The 21401-nt window shown below is 43.5% G+C and overlaps 1 protein-coding gene across 7 annotated transcripts in view; it reads right to left on the bottom strand.

Annotated features, from left to right (window-relative positions):
* Mapk10 (mitogen activated protein kinase 10) overlaps positions 1–21401 on the bottom strand; it is a 291857-nt gene that overhangs the window by 235745 nt on the left and 34711 nt on the right. The window lies entirely within an intron of this gene.

Raw genomic sequence — 21401 nt, 5'->3', positions numbered from 1 at the left:
ACACATGAGTACACCTACATACAGGTCCATGTACCCGAACACATACAAATGATCACAGCAAAATCAATAGTGAAAGTCAGTGTCAAGAGATGCTATGAAAGGCCACACACTATTCCATGATTTGTGGGGGAAAGAATATGCTCGTGAGAAGCTCTGTCTTTGAGAGATGCTGGGGATTAGGACCTGGAGGGCAACACTAACACCACAGAGCTTTTGCACAAAGAGCAGTGAGGTCATGGTAATGGGCCGTCCTGCTCCTCAACAACGGGAGGAGGTAGGCTTCCTCAGAAACGGGATGTGCTTAGATGCCCCACGCGTGCATCCCTGATTGACTAAGTTCATTAAATATTTATTGAGTACTTACTAGGTGCCAGGCCCTGTGCCCTGTCCTAGCTGCCAGGAACGCACTGGAGAGCAGTCTGCTCAAAGAGCTTGGACTATGGAGAAGCCATAGTCCTGACCCTACTAACCGTCTGCTTTCAGGGTTAGGGCATGACACACACAGAGCATGTCCGTCATCCACAGTGGTGATGACGTTGTGCTTAGAATTTAAAGTCTCTGTTTCTCTGTGCATTCAAAAAGCAAAAAACCCCACTTAGCTTTCTCCTCTCTCATATGCTTCTCTTTTCTCTCCTTGTAAATCTCTCAACTGGCATTGCAGGCTGCCGCTTTCTCTCCGTGTCAGAGCAATCGATATGTGAACATCTTTCAAAAGCGCAAAAGCGTTTGGGTTGCAATTTGCTTTCTCTGCTGGCATGCAAGCGCACAGGCACAGTCGTTTGGATTTGCATGATGGTGATAACCAGCTACAGGCAGCACGCCCTTCGGAGAATGCAACCGATTCAAAGACAACAGCTATGCAGCCATTCCTCATCCGGGCCCAGCTGCCTAATAATAGCATGGTAAAATTATTAATGAAGCGCTGTCATGGCTGGTTAGGGAACGTGCAATCCAATTATACGTAGTTTTAAATTCGCTCCAGGCAAACCACTCCCCGGTTTTCCACCTCCGACTCTGAGTCCTGGTTTCAGTGCTGTGGAACCACACGGCCTTTGCAGACTCCTCATTAGCATGCAGAACAAGAAACAATTGCTTGGAACAGAAAACACAGAAGCCAGACATTTGGCAACATCACACAGAGTTCACTGCTGAAGTCAACTGGCAAAGCCACTCTGGGCTGACAGGAACTGCCTCTGTTGTCATGGAAACATGGGCGAACTGTGTTGGTAAATAGTTTGGATTCTCTCACCTACCAAGACATAAATTGAACATTTACTGTGGAATTTTTAAGTCTATCTGTAAACGGACTATTTGCCAGTAAATATTTGAAATCTCTCCTTGTTTCAGAAAAGCCTCCCAAGCATTCGGAAACACACTGGGAACCTTAGGTATCCAAACACAATTCAGTTTAATTGTGTGCAGAATGTTGTGGGTGGGAGCTGGGGGTGGGGGGTCAGCAGTCTCCCTCTTCATTCTCATGACTGCTTTTGTTGTCAACAACCCCATCTACAAGTTCACAAATAAATGAAAATGAATGGGAAGGAGGTGGGGGAAATGCTAATCATTGCAGGAGATGGTTCTAAATAGGCGCTAATGATTCAGGCCATTTCATAGTTTCTCTTCAAGCTGTATTTATTCCGAGTGTCTCCCATGCCCACTCATTGACAAATGAGCCAAGAAGGCTGCCTCCTGCATGCTTTCGCCGCAAACATCCCATTGTGGGAATCCTTCTGTCTTGATAATTACATTAATTATTAGCCCTAATTTACAAATGCATCAAGTATGACAGAAGAAAAATGTCTCCACTAAGGCACTTCTGGAAAGAAGCCATACTACAAGCCTTAGATCTCAGCACGCTTAGTCTATCTTCTGGGACATTCTGTCTCCTTTAACCTTCTCCCTGCGACTCTCTTCAATATCACGCTACATTATATTTTTCATAGCGAGTGAAAAATGTTTGGATGTTGCTCTGTCCACCAGTTCCTTCTCATCCGACAGACATTAACGCACGTTCTGCTTCCTTGATGACATCTAACAGAACAATGAAATATCTGGATCCACGTGCTGAACTCTGGAAAGGGCAAGGTGATGCCACGATAAATGAAAATGTTTTCTCTTATGCCGAGGCTGTTCTCATGAAAAACTAGGTATGCGGAACCGGGTAAGTGCCCTAGAAGAGGTAAATTAGAAGTGCAGCAGCAGCATGGTGAGATACATGCCACATGGCTAATTTTGTCCAGGAATTGGAGAATGTCATACTAGGACAGTGGGATTGCCACTCTAAGGAGTAACAGGAAGCTCAGAAAGGCAGGTGCGAAAATGTTTTCAAAACTCTAAACTCATTTCTTTTGTCCAGATAGAGAACGTACCAAATATTTCCATTGACTTCCCCAAATCCGTATGCTCAGAAGTCGTTCCTGTAACTATGAAAAGGAACCTTGACATTACCCTCAGTTCCCGACAACCCATCTTCTACCAACAGAAAGTTGCAAGGCAGGTGGGCTGGCCAGCCCTTCCCTCACCACTGCGGCCAATCATCCTTGAAGGCACGTTTTCAGTCCTCAACAATTTTCCCTGACAAAGGCAGAAACAAACACCCCAAGTTACAGAGAATATACACAAAACATAGATATAGTAAAAGGCGAAAAAGTAGATATGCCTAAAACGCAAATGTGGAGCAGTCAACGAAGCCAGGAAAAGCCATCCAGGTCATTAGAATCAGGGAGTCGGGGAGTCGGGGGGTGGGGGAGTCATTTGGAAGAGGCCGAGTCGAAAGATTTCATGTGTGACACAAAGGCAGATTTTGTTGTTCACAGGCAGTGGGAAGACATTGAAAGAATTGTAAACCCCAAGGCATGGAAGCTAGAAACGTTGATCTCAGGAGAAGACAGCACAGTGGTCCCTGGAAGCCACAGAAGAACAAGGTTGAAGATTGGGGGAGTAAGAGGGACTCTTCGAGGGCTTCCTAAGCAGTCTCCTTCCATAGCCTCTGTCTCTAGAGTAGTTTCTGAGATATATCAGACATATATGTACGTATATTAAGCATGCAAACCAATGTGTACAATAATAAATCAGAAACTTCCTTTAAAACAGTCTTTGGCATACGAGTCATCTTAACACTGAAGACAAAAGCAAGTTTCGTACTAATGAGATGAATCCACGTGTTTACTTTTACATAAATAAATAATAAATAAATAAATAAATAAGTCTTGCTCCACTATGTTCATAGCAGCCTTATTTATAATAGCCAGAAGCTGGAAAGAACCCAGATGCCCTTCAACAGAGGAATGGATACAGAAAATGTGGTATCTACACAATGGAGTATTACTCAGCTATCAAAAACAATGACTTCATGAAATTCATAGGCAAATGGATGGAACTGGAAAATATCATCCTGAGTGAGGTAACCCAATGACAGAAAAACACACATGGTATGTACTCATTGATAAGTGGCTATTAGCCCAAATGCTTAAATTACCCTAGATGCCTAGAACAAATGAAACTCAAGACGGATGATCAAAATGTGAATGCTTTACTCCTTCTTTAAAAGGGGAACAAGAATACCCTTGGCAGGGAAGAGAGAGGCAAAGATTAAAACAGACACAGAAGGAACACCCATTCAGAGCCTGCCCCACATGTGGCCCATACATATACAGCCATCCAATTAGACAAGATGGATGAAGCAAAGAAGTGCAGGCCGACAGGAGCCGGATGTAGATCGCTCCTGAGAGACACAGCCAGAATACAGCAAATACAGAGGCAAATGCCAGCAGCAAACCACTGAACTGAGAATAGGACCCCCGTTGAAGGAATCAGAGGAAGGACTGGAAGAGCTTGAAGGGGCTCGAGACCCCATATGTACAACAATGCCAAGCAACCAGAGCTTCCAGGGACTAAGCCACTAACTAAAGACTATACATGGACTGACCCTGGACTCTGACCCCATAGGTAGCAATGAATATCCTAGTAAGAGCACCAGTGGAAGGGGAAGCCCTGGGTCCTGCTAAGACTGAACCCCCAGTGAACTAGATTGTTGGGGGGAGGGCGGCAAAGGGGAGAGGATGGGGAGGGGAACACCCATAAAGAAGGGGATAGGGAGGGGGATGTTTGCCCGGAAACCGGGAAAGGGAATAACACTCAAAATGTATATAAGAAATACTCAAGTTAATAAAAAAAAAAAAAGAAGAAGAAGAAGAAGCACCGCAAAGACAGAAAAAATAAATAAATATATAAATAAATAAATAAGTAAGTCTTGGCTCAATACCTGGTCCTGCCTCAGATTGCACATTCAACGTTTTTTCAGTTGATCAATAGATTGATCTTATAATTATTAATGCTGCGAATGGTGCATTATATGAACACACAACAAAATGGCAGAAGGGTGTTAAGGGCCATTTCATACGCTATCAGAATTCTGTTCTACAGGCCAAAGTTCATTTAGCGATTGGGGGTGGGGATGAGTATGGGCGTGCTCACGTGTGGGGATGGAAGAACTTCCTTCAGATGTCAAGCTTAAAAAGTAACTTCCACCCTTGCTTTGAGGCAAGGCCTCTCGTTGGCTGGGACCTTCTCCCAGTAGGCTGTGAAGGCTGGCTAGCACACTTCCAAAGATATGCCTATCTCTCTCTATCACCATGGTTACAAGCATGTACCAGTGCATGCAGACTTTTATGTCGTCTTCGGGATCAATCTCAGGTCCTCATACTTGTGAGGCATTTGTTTCAAAGAATCGGCCCCTTCCCACCCACCCATTCACCCCAATCAGATAATACTCTTTATAAGATTTAAGTCGTCAGTTCAAATAGTAGTTTTTGAAATCGCAGGTGTTGTAACACTATGACCCAAAGACGGGCCGATTTGACACGTAGGCACTGAGGAATCACAGCAGTAAACACTGGAAGTCTCCGTTTTCCAGAAGTAAACCTTTACATTCTGCACGAGCAGAAAACTCTCTGCGTACAGTAAATCTTGGTGGCCCTGAGTGGCTGCATGGCAGTCGTATACTGTGGGGTCACCTGCTGCATTCATACCCAAAGCCACAGTGAACTCCTGCGGCACGACACACAGCCTCAAAGAACTCACATGCACTGCGTGTGACATCGTTTAGTCAGTCTGGGGTCCTCGTAGGCTCAAAACACTTTCCCTGTGGTTGTCGAAGAATGAGAGTATGCCATAGGTACCCCTAAAGCTTAATCTGTTCAAATCTCTATTTTCTAGAATTAAGAATTACTTGGGGTATTTTAAATATAATACCAGATTTCTTCTTGTTAAATTTCTAATTTCCAAATAAATATGTGTGATATACATATCTCGCTCTACCATAGGTCTCTGTTCTCTCGCCCTCACTGTTATCCCTTCCCGTGTTTCACCTGCTGCTGTTCTTGACTCTTAGCTCATGGCAACCTCATCACCCCGTTGTTCATTCAAGGACATATGTGGGAGCCTACACGCTCTGTGAATAGAAGCGTAAGGTCCTTTGTGGCCTCTAGTGTTGTTGTACATAAATATATGTGCAGAAAGTTAGCATGCATTTTAAACGTCTTCTAAAAACATTTTATAAGATGCAGTCCATCATTAGTGCATACTGATCTGTGACAAAGTAGCACAAATAATAGACGTTAATTATCCTTTATCCCTGCTTGCTTCCTGTCTATTACGAAACAGACTTTCGTCCACACATTCTAACCTAGGAAAAAGTGACGCAGCTCAGGAAACTTCAAGCAGTCCTCACAGATTGTTTTAAAATCGTCCCCTGTGTCAGAGTGCTAAGATCATTTCAACTGAACAACAGTCATCATGTCCCAGAATCCAAATGACCAAAACCTCAAAAGAAAACAGGTAATTCTGAAATATGACGGCAAAGCAGAGTACATGTCACTTTAATGTTTATTTCCATTTCAAGAAAAGCAATCACTTCCCCCCCCCAAGGTAATCAGGAGGCAATTTTTGCATGCATGATTTTAAACATCCTGAAAATGGAACCAACTGCTGTGGTTCCATGGCCGCGATGTAAAACAGTCTGACTCCCACACCTAGAAAACAGCCGGATCTTCACAATCGTCTCTGCATCTGGTCCCTTGTGACGTCAGAGATCAGAGCATCTCAAAGGCTCCATTGCAAACTCTTGAAAGAGCAGATGTGAAAAATGAAGACAGACGTATCATAAAGATATTGTTGGCCCTTTAGGTTGCTTGTAAGGGGGTCAGGAACTCTCAGTGGCCCCAAACTACACACTGGGAGAAGTGTGCTGTTGGGCTCACTGCCTTCCTATCTATCCACAAGCACAGTCTTAGAACCATGAGTGTGAGACGGCGTGGCCAAAGTTATCGTGCAGAATAAAACAGGAGCTACTGCAGAGCAGGATTTTGTCCTTTGGCATTTCAAAGATTTGGAAAGTTCTTAGAGGGAGATGCAAAGAGAAATTATAGTAAATATTGTCTGTTTTCTCTTAGCATTTCAACAAATAGACAAAGCTTAGACACTAACATATATATACATACACATACACATACACATACACATACACATACACATACACATACACATACACATATACATATGAGATAGAGATGTCAAAAAATGTCTCGGGTCTTGACATTCATCCATTAGGGAAATGCTGGTAACATTAATAATAATAGGGTAGAAAATAATTGATTTGAAGCAAAAATAATGATTGCTTGACATCATAAATTTCAGATTTGAGGTTAATAACATATAATATACAACATAAGGTGCCTCTTGCCCACTGAATGGGCATTGCTATGGTGGCCCTGAGTTGCACTGCAGTAAGACTAACTCTACATGTGACCACATGTATGCACAGGCTGTACAGAGGATGGGGGAAGAATATTCAAGCACACGTTTCCTGACCTTCCAAGCGTGAGCCATCATTCAAATGACAACCCATGTATGACAATAGAAGAAACAAATAACAAATACAACATCAAGAAACTAGACATCAGATCCAGGTGACCTCCAAAGGCACTGTGATTTTCTGAGTTAAATTTTCGGATAAGGACTCTTCACTTCTCTGATTGGAAAATGACCGTGTCCTTGCAGAGCTGCCTGGTGAGGGAGGGAACTCACAAGCTCATGCTGTACAGTTTGAGATTTGTGTCTAATGTGCTAAAGGCAGGTTCATACACTTTACATGCCTGAGAGGTGTCCGGAGTGATGAAAAACTCAGTCTCATTCTCAAGCCCTACCACTTCATAAAAAGAATCTGGGCTCTCTTGCATGAGGAAGGGGCAATGAGACGGCCATCCTAAAATGTAACCCTGGTTACAATGGCAGGAACTTTGCAGTTTAAAAGGCAGGTGTAGCTGCATAGAAAAGAAGGCCCTATCCACACTGGGATGTGGAGAATTGGTCACTGATATACGCAGGCAAGGAAGGCTTCAGAAGGTAAAGATGGGGACCAAGCTTACTCCAAAGTCAAGAAATGTGGTGCCCCTTCAGAAATCAAGGAGGATCTAGCATGGCTGAGGCTCGGGCTGGCTTTGCACATGCAAGTGATGCCCAGAGACAGTGGCTGTGCCCTCCTGTAAGGTCCAGGCTGAGGAGCAGTGTGCTGTCAACTCTGGGGCAAGAAGCAAACATTAGCGATCTGAAGTTGGAGGTTCCTGCACCAAAGTTCTTACACAGGAGACAGAGCACAGAGGCTGGTGAGAAGACTCCACTTCAGTTCAGGCGTGAAGCAGAGGGACCCCTGAGCTGAAGCCCCGACTGTAGAGTTAAAGAGTGTTTCCAGGCAGCAGCTGCACAGCACACTACCAGGTGAATGCACCATTTAAGAGATAAAGATGTCGAAAAATGTCTCGGGTCCTGACATTCCTCCATTAGGGAAATGAGGATGACGTTAATATTAATAGGGTAGAAAATAATTGATTTGAAGCAAAATAATGGTTGCTTGGCACCATAAATTTCCGATTTGAGGTTAATTACCCATTTGAAAATAAGGAATAGTGTCTGGGGTTCATATTGCCTATCTATTCTCTTTAGGCATCATCCTAGTGTCTTAAAGTCCAACCTAGGGAAGAGATACCAAAGTCTTCCTTGCAGCACAACAAATACCTAAATTGTATTGTTGCATTTTTTTCTCCCAAAGTAAAACATCTGACATAACGCATATTTCCACATAATTTTCAGGTTAGTACAGTCCTCCACCAAATCTACTTTTCCTTGCTGAATTGCTTAAACTTCAGAATGAGAAAGGGAACAGAGAAATAAAGGATGCTGTAAGAGACCATGACGACACAATACCTCGTTCATGAGTTCCTGTAGGCCACCCCCCACTTCACAAGGGAGGATGTGTCTCACGACGTGATTTGGTTAAATTATAAGTAGGCTATTTAGGTGCATACATCCAGGAATAATACCCACAAGCTACTTACTCATGAATTGTCAAGCTTTTAGCTTAGTTTAGAACAGAACTGGGATAATACATCTGTTCTGCTGGGGAAGGAGAAAGGACATTTTTCAAAGCTCTCTGAGCCTGGAAAGAAAGCATGCCACTAAAAAGGAAAATTTGCTTTTACTGCTATTTTTGCTGGTATGAACTGGCATTCAGCTGAAGGAATAATTAAAGCTATAGCTTCTGATATTTTAAGTTTTATTTAACGAATTTTGAACTGGATTTCATAATACTAAAAGCACTCAACACTGCACAGAACATAGCCTGGCACATAGTGAGTTGTTACTTAAGTACAACCACCTCCACCATCACCACCACCTCCACCATCACCACCATCACCTCCGCCTCCACCACCACCACCACCTCCACCATCATCACCATCACCACCACCACCTCCATCTCCACCACCACCTCCTCCACCCTCACCACCACCATCACCACCACCACCAGCAGCAGCAACAGCATAGTAAATTACAAACTTCAGATCATAACATTTTCTTCCATTCTTAAAATTGAAAAACGGGCATTTACATCTTATAATCCTCACAGCAAAAAGGAAAAAAAATAAAGCTGAAATTCTCTTTAATTCGAAGTTTTATGCAAGAATATTCCTTCGTTAGCACTATTGGAATACTAGTTAGAGCTTTCATTGGTGTGACAAAACACCATGACCAAAAGCAGCTTGGGGAAGAAAGGATTTATTTTCTCTTAGAACTCTCCAGTCACAGTCTATCAATAACCAGGACAGGCATACAGGGCAGGAACTGGAGGCAGGAACTGAAGCAGAAGCCATGGAGAAGCGCTGCCTACTGGCTTGCTCCTTCCTAGATGGCTCGACTTGCTTTCTTACCACCCAGGACAACTGTCTAAAGGTGGTGCTCCTCCAAGTGGGGTGAGCCTTTCCAAATTGGTGGTGCTGATGGGAGACCAAACTGCTATCCCCACTGCGGAAGTCAGTGTAGAGGTTCCTGAAAACCTGAATATCAACCTTCCACAGGATCCAGCTTGGGCATACATCCTGCAGACTCCCTGTCTGGCTTACTTGCCCATCCATGTTCACTGCTTCTCGGTTCATAATAGAAGTTATAAACCACCTAGACGTCCATTAACTGATAAATGGATAGTGAGCTGTGGTACATTTAAACAACGTAAGATTATTCAAGTACCAAGAAAAATACATTTTTTGTGGGTGAATGGATGGAGTTAGACGCAATCATCCTGAGTAAGACAGCCCAGATGCCAAAAGACAAATGTCACGTGTTTTCTCCTCTATGTGGATATTAGCTTTCAACCTTCAGATATGTGTGCCTCAGTCAGAATAACCACAGGGTTAGGTAGCTATTCAGGGACCAGGAGGGAGAAGAGGATCTTTCAAGGAGGAGAAAATAAAACACACTGTTATAAAAAGACCAACTGGAGACTGGGATAAAGGATGAATGGAGAGTGGGATTCGAGGACCGAGAAGAGGAGGGACCACTAGCACTGAGGGTCTTATGAAAAGCCATACTGAATCCTACTGCTGCAGACGCTTCCTAAAACACACACATATAAAAGAGGAAATTTAGATGAACTCACACATATTGGAGGAAACGATGCCCCAACTAGACATCTTATGCCACCAAATAAAACCTTCATTGCTGAATATGGGTTATATCTTGTTGAGTTGTTGGCCCAAAGGGTTTAACAGAACCTTCAAATGTCACAGGCTATTATCAATAACATCAGTTACCCTCTATGACCTACTGGTATAGCACTACTGCTGAGGACACCATTTATTTATATGATCAAACATAGAAAAATCAAGCTGGTGCCCAACTAGAAGCTTCATACCTACTGACTGATATTCATGGTGCTAGAAAGTACTTTGCATGCTACCAACAGAGTAAAGTAATTATCAGTATCACTCAGCTACCAGTCCTGAGGTCCACAACACTATTGATGCGACTATGGCACCAATGTTATAGGAGTAACCAACCACTTGAATTAAGGACTCCATGAGATAGAACCCATACATGATACTGCTAACGCAGACAAGAACTGGAGACCAGACTAATAATCTTCTGCTGAAGGAACACACCAATCAAATGATACCAGATGATACATTGCTACACCCATAGATGAGTGCATCACTCAAACCTCACCCAGAGAGCCTTCTCGAAGCCAGTGAGACTCACAGACACACAACTGGACAATGTGCAGGGAGTAAGAGACCCTGGAACAGCCCTAAATGGGATGTCTCTCAGATCCCACCACTCAACACTCAGGATCTATGTAGAAGAGAAGGAAGACGGTTGTAGGAACCACAGATGGTAGATGACTTCAAGGAAGACTGTGTGTCAGATATAACCTGGCTGATGCACATTGTGAACTCAAAGAGACTGCGGCAGCACGCACAAGCCAAACAAAATCCCAGCCCAGAGAGAAGGATTTGGACACCAAAGTCATCTCTCCCCTAAATAAGAACCTCCTACTTGCATTTGATATCTTCTAGTAAAGGGAATCAGCTTTCTCCAATCAAGTGTCTCTGAGTATATCAACCACACCCCAGAGAAAGCCCTGATCAGGAGTAATTGTCCAACACAAAACAGACTCCATGGGTGTTCTGCACTCTTGGTTTTTGCTGGATTTGTTTGATAATTGTTGTACTACTGGGTTGCTTGTTTCGATTCTTGGTTTTGTGTTTGTTTGCTTGCTTGCTTGCTTGCTTGCTTGCTTGCTTGCTTGCTTGCTTGCTTGCTTGTATTAATGAGGGGGTAGTTTGGGGTAAGGAGGACATAAGATTGGTTGTGTAGGGAAGCAGAGAGGACCTGAGAGGAGTTGGGTAAGTGGAAAGACTATGACCAAAATATATTATATTTTAAAAAATTAAAATGGAAAAAGAAAAGAAAGTAGCCCAGAGGCTTACCTACAGGCCAATGAGGATGGGACATTTCCTCAGTTGAGGTTCTCTATTAGATATATCTAGGTTTGCGTCAATTTGACAAACAAACAGAAAGTACACATGGTTAGTCTCCATTTTACCCTTGTTATTTATCATATAACATCATATCATATTTTTGAAAGCCTATTCCATACCGTGTGGATGAAATTAAAAGAACTGAGCTTGTATGAAGCCTCACAGTCACGGATGGGCCACCCAACATGCACCTCTGCCTCTCTGCCGTTGCCACCGGCCAGTCATGGTCAGGTACACAAAGAGGAGATGACCTCGGCGTGTGGACTTCCTGGACCCTCCGTGCATAAGCACTGCTTCAGTGTAGTGAACAAAGACACATGCTCAAGAGGTGAAGGCCAAGGGCCAGCTTCCCTTCAACCACCTACATTCAACTTCCTGCGTGGTAACAGCATTTTGAAGATGCTCCTAGCAATACTGACATTAATATCTAATTAGCTGTGGAGATTTTTACCATGCCTGGCCATAACATCGCAAACATTCGTAGCCTTCCAACATACATGCTGGGAATTAGCTCATGTCAGTTCAATCCCAGCACATGCAACTACCTTCCAAGTATGTGAACTGAGTCAGTCTTTAATAAGGTTGATCGGGGTGACTGTGATCACAATACCTAAGTAACACCTGACTATGTGCAAACCATGCTCTAAGATGACTTAATAATCACAGCGGTGACTGGTGTCCATATTATACAATCAAGTTACTAACCGCTCTTTTCCTCAGCGACAATATCATAAACTGAGGGTCACGATGGGACCTGCTTCATCTGTTAGGAAAAGCGTATTTAAGATGTACCGCTTTAAGGAAGGTCAGGCAATCCTTTACGTAGAGTAAGTTCTTTCTAATTTAGCCTAACAGTGATGGGTGAGGGACATCCATGTAGGACACGCACAGACCTAAAAGTTAGGCATTGCACCACCCCTGCGTAGCACCAGAACAGCGCTCCCTATTTTGGCTTTTTTTTTTTCAAAAAGTACAGAAAATACATTTCTTAAGCACGGGCAATCCATCTAAATACCAAGTAGTCTATGACCAAGTGATGAAACACGAAGGTCTCTCTCAACCATGTGCAGAGCAAATTGGCTTCACCCCTAGTAACTTCCTCACCAGGATAAAAATATACTAATATTTCTAAGACAATCGCTACAGTATGTCAAGGAAAAGTCCATTTTAAATCAATGACAAGCTATAAATTTATTGAAATATTTTCTTATTTGTTTAACTAATTAATGTATTTATTTACATCCCAAATGCTGCCCCCTTCCTGGGCTCCCTTCACAGACTTCCAACACCCATCCCCCTACCCTTCATCTCTGGCAGTGTACCCCCATGTCCCCACATCCTGAAGTATCAAGTCTCTTCAGGACTAGACCCATCCTCTCCTACTGAGGCCAGACATGGCAGACGTGACAGCCCTCTGCTACATACGTGCTGGTATCGCTCACTTGTTTAAGGTACTACTTGCAATGGCTTGCCCTCTTTTCTCCCTCTTTTTTTTAACAAATCTCTCACTGTGTGTTTTTGTTGTTTCTTTCTCCTCTCTGGAAAGATTCTTTGTTCTAGTCGTGCTATATAGTGCTTTTCATAGAAGCAGCTTCAGCTACTTATTCCATATCCCCTTGTGGGCAGGTCAGACCTTACTTTAAGAGAAGATGCTTCCTTTGAGAGTCCGACGTCAGGGGCAGATCCAGAGACGTCACCGAAAGCCAGATTCAAGGCATCATGATGGATGGTTAGCCTTTAATGTTAAATCCCCTTCCTCTGCAAACACAGTGAGGCAACCATGCCTGTCTGTTCTAGAAAACAGACAGCTCTGTCTATATACTAACAAATATAGCTCATTTATATTGCCTGGCTACCATGAATAGCACAAAATGGCTCATCATTAACCAAGAATCTTAAGTTATAAGTCTGAAGGAGGAGCAAGGTATATCTCAGAAACCCTCCGCTCTCTCCGCTCGTCATTAGCATTAACGCTCAAAGGAGAAACATTACCTTTCCTGCACTTCTTAGCTTGTCTGCCATGATGTTATGATTTTTTTTAATATACTGTTAATCTTATGTCACCGGATGCTTTTGAACACCTCTGCTTGGAGTCTGAGAAGGTCACCCAACGTGCCATTAAACATGGTGTTTTTCTAGTTTTGCAGTGAGCAAATAGACTTTACATTATATATTATATTTCTTTAGAAAACGATGCTACTTTCATATCTGTCCTTGTAGAATAATGACACTGGATGCATCAGTTTGTGAACTCTGGCTGTATCAAAACTGAGCCCTCTGTCCCATGCTTCCCTGTGAAGATGGACAGAACAGCCCCAGGATCCAGGACCATCAGACTGTTGAAGAATCTCACTGTTGAGAAAGCAGCGGGGAAAGAATCAAGAGCATTGGCATCCGTGTGAGAAGCTAAAGGGAAGAAGCCAGCCCTCACCAGGCCCTGTCTCTTGCTCTCCAACAAACATAATGCCTTGTGTTCCAGAAGAATCTAATTAAGGCTGCTGGAACAGGGGAAGTGTCTCCAAAGGCAGCAGATGCGCGCACACAAATATCTTGTCTAGATCCTTATGGTATCTGGCAAAAACATCTTCATATATTCTAAGGACAAAACTAAGGAAATCGTGAGTCAAGACTTTATTGCTCTTGCTGTTAGGACTTGAATTTGATTGTTTCAAATTAGAATAAAAGTTTGAGACCATTGTTTAATGCAAATGAATTAGTTTTCATCCTACGTGACACTGAGTGCCACATTTAAACACTTTTAGCGATAGTGACTCCATGGCTACATAAGATCATTTACTCTCTCTTTGTGTAGAACTAAGGGTATAAGCACCACTCTCTATTGGAAACATTCCTCCTTCTATTCAAGGGCTAGCAGTGTAATGTATTACATAGATCACACTCCACATTTCCTCGTACTCAGATACAAAGATGTCTACAGCCTCCTTCTGATCTATCTCAGATACAAGGGAACCTTCTAGGACTTCTTTTGAAATCTGTGGGCTAACAATCATGTTCTACCTTGTGTTGAATAGCCATTTCCCCCAGATCGAAACTTTCGTTCCAGAAGAAAGACGGGCTTCGTTAGACTCAGGATACAGATGAAATGCACCCGGCTCGAAAAGTCACAGGATTGGCAAGGACTCTTGCCACAGTTATGGACCAGTACACAATTGCTGGTTGACCTGCAGAACCACTGGCAAGTTCTGCAGGAGGCTCCATGGATGCAGCTCTTGGACTGGTTACCCACACTGGGAGGGGCTTTTTGATGACTCAGCAGCTTCTGAGTCATCCATGTTCCGGTGAGTAACTTCCACTCATGCTCCTGCAAGTCCACTAAGCTTGGATGAAATCATTTTTTTTTTTTTGTCTGCCGTCAATATCCTGTGTGGGCTTGAGCAAAGCTTTGTTAACGTTGCCACAGGAAAAGTCAATCAACCCAATGCACAATCGAACAATGCTGTGGACTTAAACAACTAAATCACATGAATGAGGCCTTTTTATATCGTCTAAGTCACTACAATTCCATCCCATTCTACAAAGGAAAAACAATACAAACAGAAACTTGAAGACGGAGAACACAAAGTGCTATCTAGGACGCCATTCCCTAAACCTGCATCAATGACCATTACGGTGAGCCTTGGTTTAGCTGGGAGAAACCGAATCATGTTCTGTGGTCTGAACACTGATATTAGACAGCCCACCCAGACAGAAATAGATTTCTCCTCCTTATACTTACAAACTCTAGTAGGGAAACAGCACTGAGTTGTCTCAATCCTGTCTAGTAATTTCCTAGCGTTAGCAGCAAGAGCTCAGACGTTAGGCTCTTTGGGGGTAGTCCAGCTTGAGTACTCTATGCTGAAGCCTTTCTATGCTGAAGCCTGAAAGGAGCCGGAAAAACTTTCCTGGGAATCTAGAGATGTTCTACATCTCAACCACTCAGGTGGTTTCGTCGGTACGCACACACACATGCAAGACTTCAAGCTCTAAATGTAAGATCTGTGCTCGTTGGATGTGACTCAACAGAAATATCACATGCTGGCATTTTCACCGCAACACAAGTTTATACTGAGGAAATATTGAAACTTAGAGAGTAAAAAGAAATCCAACCATAAAAATCAATCTTAGTGAGAGATACTGAGGCAAGCACAGAGTGAGGAAGGGGGGCGGGGAGAGAGGGAGGGAGGGAGGAAGAGGCTATATCTGTACTTATACTCCTACTTCTTCCCCTTAAAAATGAAGCCATGCCCTTAAATGTTCTACATAAACAGGTTTAATGCCTACAACGTATTTCAAAATACAAAATTATCTATTAACAATCCTCTGGTACATAAAATTGGTGAGCAGTTTAAATTTTTAACCACTGATTTTTTTTCCAGTTTGAATTATGCTGGAGGCACATGATTACACGGTTTTAATAATACACATTTCATGTTGAAAGGATCCTCTATAGTCACTCTTGAATGAGACTTGCCTGTGCATTTCTCTCAGGGAGGACTACACTGGGAGGATGATGTCCTAGGCAGTGTTTATGCCCTTGAATGACAGGAGAACCAGCATCTATCACTCTTATGTGGTGGGGTTCCCACAGATCTATCACACTCACCTCACGAACCAGCAAAGGAAACAAGAGACAGCAAAGGAGGCGCCCTGGCACACCTGATCCTTACCTGTGGGTGCTTTAATAGCCCAGAAAAAAAAATGGCTGAAAAAACTAAGTCACACGAAACTAAGCATTTCAATATTTTTATATCCTTTAAAGGAAAATTGTTCAAATCTAACTAAAGCAAACATTTTTTTTTCTTAAGAACAGCGAGGGAGGCGTGTAACACAAATAAACACATATATTGGTCATCGAACTAAGAATCATTTCCAGCGACATCGCAGTAAATTCAAGGAGGTGAGGTCTCTGTGCATGCCCCTTACCTCTGCCTATCATGCATGAGCATCCATGGAAATAGCACTACAATTTTTAACTACAGACAAATTTGCAATTACTTTCCACTGGTCAAAAATAGCTTTAAAAGTAAAAGCAATGTACTTTCACTAGAATAGACAAAAGTTTGTAAGGTGATGTGATGTTCAGCTCAGTTGAGACAACGACCTTTGACTTGGGAAGCAGTAGCTGCAGGCAGAGGTGGGCGGGTCCATAGTTGCTAATTACAATGCCCATATGGACAGTGGGTGTTGAGGAAGCTGAGTTCCTTCTGGAAAGTGGGACAGCAGACAAACGATCTCAGAGGTGTTAGCTGCAGGCAGCTGCTGTTGCCATGGTGAAGATGTCCACCCAATGCTTCCAGTTTTGCATGAGAGGGGATTTTTTTTTTAAGCTGCAGTTTCAAAACCTCCCCATTAATACTAAATTTGTTTAAACAATGTGGAAGCATTGCTGAAAACACTCGCGGCCCAGAGTAATCCACTTATAATCTCTCATCTAATCCAATATGGCAACGGAGCCCTTTGACACTTCAGAGAGGTTCTCCCCCTCCAGGAGGGATCCTTGTCACCTTACATTCCAGACACACTGTTCTGTAAAACCCTATTCCAAGCTGAGGATCTGTCAGATGTTTTCTGGGAAGCACCGAGTCTGGGCTCTCATGCTTCTCCTCATCATCAGAATCTCGCTATTGTCCTGTCTAAAACCCCCACTCGACAGGCCACAGCCTGAACCTTCGTATTAATGTCCCTCTTTCGGCCTATGTCTTTTCCTCAGAAGATGCCACCACCACGCTCTTCCACATGTCCTACACTGTCAGACAAGATTAAAGCCCCAGTTCTAGGGAACTGCTCCACGAAGTCTATGACTAAATTTTCTCCATTACTTGCTTTCTTGTGGCTGCATTACAACCCTGGACCAAGGCAGCTTAGAGGATGTAGGATTTGTTTGGGTCTACAGTTCTAAAGGGTAAGAGTCCAGGACGGCAACAAGCAGCCCACACAGGAAGCTGAGTGTCCACGTCTCAAACCGCAAACATGAAGCAGAGAGAGTCACTGGGCATGACGGGATCTGTGAACTCTTACACCCTCAGTGTTGTTCTTAGTCTAGCAAAGCCACAGCTCCTAAGCCTATTCAAATGGCTTCCCCAACTAAAGATCAAGTGTTGAGAAGCCCAAGAGCTGAAGACCATTCTCATTCAAACCACCAGATTCCCCTTCCTTGAATCAATGACACTTTTTTTTTGAGACTGGTAAACATGATTTCTGCTTGGTGGTCTTCCGTCCCCTGAAATCAATACAGCTCCTTGCACCATCAAATTTCCATCTTGAGTCTTCTACATCTGGACATACCGCTAATTCTAACGAATCAATTCTAACGTATTACCGAGCTAAGGACTGAAGCAATTGGGATTGGTGGGCTGGCCACACAGCTCTTTCCCTCGCAGGGAAAGAGATGTGGATCATCTACGTATTAAACTCTTGTCTAAGAGTGGAAAGTCCCGAATCTCCCAATGGTGAGCTGTAAAACAGTGTTACTGTACTCCTAGGAGAAACCCAGATCCAGCTCTAGCTAGTCCAGAGCTTCCCTGGGCGGCCTTCCTGTTACCGTCTCTGCCTCCTCAGATACAGCTTCACTGGACAATTCCAAACAAGTTTAGTCGCTGTTGATTGGGCCAGCATCCTAACTCATCCCAGGCTGAGTAAAACTCATCCCAATCGTTTCTTTGTGTTAGGACCACATCTAAGTCCTTCACTACTCAACCTCAAACAAGTTGGCTTGAAAAGAGTCAGTGTCCCCAGGAGGGACTTTCAAGCTGTAATGGATGTCAGCCTGTGTCTTCAAATATGTCTGCCTCACACCTGTTCTCAAACAATCCTGGGATGCCTAGGCAGCCATGTCTGATTCAAGCCCCAACTCCCAAGAGCAAAGGCCTCTTCCCTGACTCATCTACCCTTCTCCTCACTACTGCTCTCCGTTGGGACTTCCAAAATACATTGTCTATACCCAAGACCTCCTCAGTCTCTGCTACAGAACCACATGCGCTGACATTTTGACTCTTAAGAGGATGCTTCTGGAAGTGATAAGCAATGGTGATGTTAGGAAGCATGGCACCCACAGTCCCGCTCTCTTGGCTCCATGTGTGCCCTTGGATAAGAGATTTATGCTGCCCTGTGGGTGGCTTTCACGGTCGTGAAATGGAGAGCTAAGAGCTCAGTTCATTCCAGATAACATATTGTTTAATTTGAAAACACATTTCCCCCCTGATCTATACTTCAGAAATAATGAGACCAAGCTGGCAAAATTCCACTCTATCTCCACTTCAACTCTAGGCTAATTAAAAATGGAAAGGAAAGTCTTCGCTTTACTCTCATTTTCAAAAGTGGCTCGTATTTCTATGGGGTTTCTGAATGCCCAAATATATCCAAATAGCCAAAATTATCCGACATTGTGCAACTTATTACCATAAGGAAAGGTGTCGATGACGGTGAGTTTGGGCTAATAAAGAATGAATGCCAGCTTTCCCTAAACACTCAGCATGAGCCGCAAGCTTGCTTTGTTTCCCCAGACAAGAACACATGGCGTTCATTTGGAACACAGTTTATTTTTTAGTGGAACCGCATAACAAATAATTAGGTCCATTTTCGGTATCTCTATGAATGTATGGGAGGAGTTAAAGGGGTTCGGAAGGGGATATGACAAGATGCACTGTTTGCCCATATGAAATCCTCAAAGAATAAACTCAGTGAATGTAAATATATTGTTTCTCTAAAGTTATCCATCTTGATCTATGACAACCCACAAATTAAGCCACACGTTCACGCTGCACACTCCAGCATTCTTCGAGTCATAGTGATTTAAAAAGAAATGATTCTAAGGGGTTTGTTACAAATTTTAAAATTCGGGGGGGGGGGGAATTGCATTTGTTTGACCTTAGAATTTTTTTTTTCTGCCTGAGCTTCTCGGCTCTTGGGAGACCGCCTTTCTTCTGTGTGACATATTCTACTATATAATCTAGTCAGGCTAGCTTGCATTCTGCAGCGTCTATTTATAGAATTCAGAGGCTATGCACACACAAAACGGGAAGCAGGAACTTGCAGATGCCTTCCATGAGTTAATTGGCAGGGAGGAGGCGGGCAGCCTGAATGACAGCAGCACAGAAGGCCCTCCTCAGGCCTGAAGTGAGAGACCAGGCAGTGCTCTGAGGATCAATTCCACACTTGCTCACCCAGCCGATCACCCTGTTCGGACACTCAGTAGAAAAGGCAGAGCTCTATTGTGTGTTTCGAAGGTCCTGTATCAGGTGGTGATTAGTCCAAACCCTTACAGCATCTTGTCACTGACCTGCCCTTAGGCCCAAAGAAGCCCCATTCTTTCTTCCAGGGAATTCAAAGTCAGCAATGGTGGTGAGTGTGCTGACCAGAGTCATTGCAAAGTTAAAATATTGTAGCCATAAGGGGGAAAGGTACTACTTTTCAGATCTCAGGGGTGTTTGATGTAGACAACAGCATCTTTGACAGCAGATGTACAAGAAGTATGTCTGCCATGCTGGGAAGGAAAGGAGTAATAAAAAGCCCACTTCCTGTCGGCTCTCTTCTTTATAATCCATCTGCACAATCTCAAGGCTCCGTGGTCTCACATTTCATATCCACTATAAATCCTGAGCAGGCAAGGGCAGACACAAATCTTAAATAAATTATAAACAGTGTTTGGCAACCTGCTGCTAAACATGCTAAGTGTTTTATGTATGCCCTCACCTTTCTCCCCCTCACCTAATGGTCTTGTGTCTAGGAGAACCAAACCGGGCTGGATCCGGCAACAGGGATTCTGCCAGACGTTCTACTCAGACTGTTCCCTGTAACAGTCTAAGCAATAACTGAAGATTTCAGAAAGATCTAGTTACGAAAGAAAATCAGGTCATTTTGATGGACAAGTCTTAGTATCTGTGACTTTTGTTTCAGCTGCTAAAACTCAGTAACAAAATTAACAAACAGTATTTCACTGTTTTGTTTGACCATGTGCTATTATACAGGCTTTGCAAGTTGGTTTTACGAACGGAAGGGTTGAGCCACCAAAGAAATATACACTGAGAAAGTCTGTATAAAAATAACGCCAGGCTTGACAGACTTCAAAACATTCACATGCCTTTCTTCACAGCGGCCATCTTCCAGTAACTCACCAAAACGGCTAACACAAGGGAGAGCGGAGGGGCACTTGCTCTACGTTCTCTAGGGTTTTAAGGAAACGGGTTTGTTTCTTTGGCCACATACATCCACATCTACAAGAAGGGCAGACATCAAGGTAATGGGCACTGTTCGGAAAGGAACGCCCCGGAAGTGCTTCCTCTGCAAAACCGGAAGTCTACAGTGTCACCCAGCACTCCGTAGGCATCATTGTAAACAGGTGAGGTACGGACAAGATTCTTGGCAAGAGAATTAATGTATGGACTGAGCACAGCAAGGAGTCTAAGACCTGACACAGGTTCCTGAAGCAGGTGATGGAAAACCTCAGTAGGAAGAGGAAGCCGAAGAGAAGGGTGCCTGGGTCCAGCTGAAGCGCCAGCCTGTGCCACCCAGAGAAGCTCACTTGGTGAGGACTAACGGAAAGGAGCCCGAGTGGCAGGAGCCCATTCCATATGAGTTCATGGCCAAAAAGAAATAAAGGACGTGAACTGTAAAAAAACAATTAAATTTTAAAATTTTTCAAATTATGCTTGGCGTGGTAACTCTTCAAGGCCATCCTGGCCTACATTGAGGGACCTTGTCTTGTAATCAGTGAAGAAAAGTTGAAACGAAAGGGCTAAGTCGAAGGCACGGCAACGAAGAACACTGTTGTCACAGAGGACCCGAGTTCAGGACCTGGGCTATCCACATCAGGTAGCTCACATCCGCCTGTAACTCCACTTCCAGGGGATCCAACACCCTCTTCTAGCCTCTATGGGCATTTGCATATCATTCCCACGTGTTATTCACAGACATATCCATATACACATAAAAAACGAAATGATTTTTTAGAAAATAAAATGAAATTGAGTGACATTGTTAGCAGTATTTCCTTGTCCGTGGGAAAGCAGCTAACACTTAGCATACTGTTGGCCA

The sequence above is a fragment of the Rattus norvegicus genome, chromosome 14 (assembly GCF_036323735.1).
Source record: "Rattus norvegicus strain BN/NHsdMcwi chromosome 14, GRCr8, whole genome shotgun sequence".
In the NCBI taxonomy this organism is placed as follows: Eukaryota; Metazoa; Chordata; class Mammalia; order Rodentia; family Muridae; genus Rattus; species Rattus norvegicus.
This window is presented reverse-complemented; position numbering and strand designations above follow the sequence as displayed.